At 25.4% G+C, this 3084-nt stretch overlaps 1 protein-coding gene across 2 annotated transcripts in view; it reads left to right on the top strand.

Moving 5' to 3' along the window:
* Nucleotides 1-3084, top strand: part of LOC123013759 (juvenile hormone esterase-like) — a 162898-nt gene that overhangs the window by 110669 nt on the left and 49145 nt on the right. The window lies entirely within an intron of this gene.

Raw genomic sequence — 3084 nt, forward strand, 5'->3', positions numbered from 1 at the left:
AATTTAAATAAACCCGGAATTGCTCCGGAGCCTCCTGATTTCACACATCGCCCATTCAACAATTATTTCATGTTTACACGACTTCTCGAATTTTCAGTATTTCAGAATCAGACGTTGGCTGAAGTCTCAACTTTACTGCTTATTGGTGGAATTTGGCGSCGAAACGACGCATTTCTGCAAACGCAATCACCTGCTGATAAAATATAACGACAGGAAATGAAACCGAATCAATTTTATTTTTCATTTTTTATTTTTATAGAAAATCTATTTGAAATTCATAAATGCAAATTGGTGACGCATGCACCGGACCGAGAGTTTAGTTTTGTCGATTTGATTTTCATATTTACGTGATCCTAACTGRGGTCATCCATTTTTAAAATGGTCGAGCCAGATGTGAATACTCGTTGCCGTCTTTTTATTATTGTCATCTCGAATAAAACACACTGTATTTATTTTTTATGCATCTCCCAGCACGCACATTTATACCTCAAATAGGGTAAAGTCGGGACAGATGGGCTTTGGAACTAGAGAAAATTATAAAAGACAATAAAATAAAACATTCTGTATAATAATAATAATATTTTGATCCTACTTTTTTTTGAAAATTTTATACTTGTCTCTTTACATTTTAATATTTGACTATATTTTTTGGCATTTTAAGCAATTTTTTCACTTGTTGTATGTTAGTTTGACACCATTTTTATTCCTTTTAAAAATTTTTCTGGTAAAATTTTGTACCTTTTATTACATTTTGTAATTTTAAATTAAATTGTTTTTATTTTCCTATTATTTTGAATTTGGGTTTTTTTTGGTTTTCTTTTGATTTTACCCAAATTTTAACCACGGACTTTCCTTTTTATAATTTCGTGTCTTATGTGAATTTTTATGACGTTTTTGAAGTTTTTCTTGTACGATTTTTTTATTCAGGTAAAGAAGAAATTTTACGATTATGAATTTTGTTTTCTAATTTAAACATTTAGTTTTAAAATATATAAAAAGTCAGAAGCAGTCAAAAAACAATTTTTTACAATAATTGTTAATTGAGGTAAAGATCTTGTCCTTTATTTAGTCACAAAAGTAAAAAAAATTGAATTAAACGGTTTTTTTATTTTTAGCAACGAAATTGTCAAAAACCGAATTTTTTATTGAAATTTAAAGATTTGCTTTATTATTGGAACTTAAGAAAATAAAATAAAAATTGATATTTGTATTTTTTTGACATGTGCTGTGAAAGTCAATTTCTCAATTTCTGTTGTTTTCTGCTTCTTTTCTTAATATTTTACTTTTCAAATTTTTATACTTATCAGTTTTTTAGAAATTTTATTTTTTTCCTGGACGACTTTTAACTGTTTTTACGTTTTTCTTCCATTCTTCTAATTTTTTGTTTGAATTATTTTTTGTTTATAGACTTTGGAATTGTAAAAAATTACAAAAGACAGCAAATAAAAACACTAAAAAATGTATAAAATTAGTTAAATATACAAACAGGTTTTATTGAACATAAATAAAGTTTTGGTAGATAAATTTTGGGAAAAATCTGGACAAATGTTAAGAATTTTGAAACAAAAATTGTTAGATTTTAAAGGACTTAAAAAACTGGAAAAAACGGTGTTAAAGTCTTGTAATTTAAAGGAAAGATAAAAATCTTGATAAAAAAGTTAAAATTTTAAGCASAAATTGAGACCGAATTTAAAAAGACTGGGAAACTTGGTTTTAAAAGACCTGTTTTACGTTCTTAAGAATAATAAAAACCTCAAGAAGAGATTAAAGATTTTGAGACAAACATAATTTTTTATCCAAAACATACACGAGAATCTTTAAAAGGGCGAATAAAATATTCTATGTTCAAGTTCTTGAAAAGTGATGGAAAACTTGAGAAACATTGAAAAATTTAGAATATTAATAAAATAAAAAAAATTAGAATTTCAAATCTGATTAAATATACTGGAATTAACGAAAAATTATCAAAAAATAAAAGAAAAAATTCTCAAAAAACAAGAAAAGTAAACAGTCGAGTTAAAAAGAAAATCAAAAAAGTGAAGAAAAACATGTCAAAAAAGTCTAGGAGAAATATTAAATTGTCAGAAAATGTGGCAAAGACAATTGAATCAAATAGAAAAAAAATTAAATATTTAAAAGAAAAACTGCAAATAAAAAAAATAGAGAAAATTTGAAAACAGTGAAAACGAAAACCAAATTTGAAAAAAACTGAAAAAATGCATGCAAGTTTGAAATCAAAAAAAGCTGAATTGCCTCAAATTTTGCAAACTGAAAACCAGAAAAAACTGAAAAAAACCGAATAAAACTTAAACGTAAAAGAGGAAAAATAAAATAAGCACAAATTGAAATAATTATTAAAGAAAAGTATTAAAATCRTCATGATGGACAATAGTTTTTTAATTAAGCATTTTCCGCCCTTTCTCATTTCGGGCGTGTTAACAAAGCTTGTTTTTCGTCCCAACTTATAACCGAAAATAACTGAAAATTAAGAAATTCTAGTAAAAACAATCTCAAATTTGAAAAACTGAAAAATTCAAAAAATCAATTGATGAGAAATCGGAAACATAAAACAAAACTTAGAAATTCTGTGATTAAAATTATACATAGTGCGTCAGAACTCGCGCCCCAGGGAAAAATGCCAGGTAAGGTGGGATACTAAGAATGTGGTGAAAATGTTAAAAAATACTATCTATCAAAATTTCGAAGTTATGAGAGTTTAAATTTTGCACATTGACTCTCTTTATTTCTGTTGGAAAAATTAGACTTTGTTTAATGCTATTTGTGGCTTTTATTGGCAAAATTTTTGTACATTTAAGAAATAATTATACAAAAACATAAACAAATTCATAGAAAAATGTCAAATGTCAAAAAATTCGTGATAAGTCACTCTATATTTAATGACAAGCATTTCGTTAAATAGACATAAAAAATGTTAAAAATGACACGAAAAAACTGAACAAACAGAATACACCCAAACTCAAAAAGTGGATAAACTTAGTAAATATAAAAAAATAATTAAAAAATAAAAGAAAAAATTTTCAAAAAACTATAAAAGTAAAACAGTAGATATATTATAAAAAAAAA

The sequence above is a fragment of the Tribolium madens genome, unplaced genomic scaffold (genome assembly GCF_015345945.1).
Source record: "Tribolium madens isolate multiple individuals breed KSU strain unplaced genomic scaffold, Tmad_KSU_1.1 Scaffold_19;HRSCAF=116;Tcas5.2_LG9, whole genome shotgun sequence".
NCBI lineage: Eukaryota > Metazoa > Arthropoda > Insecta > Coleoptera > Tenebrionidae > Tribolium > Tribolium madens.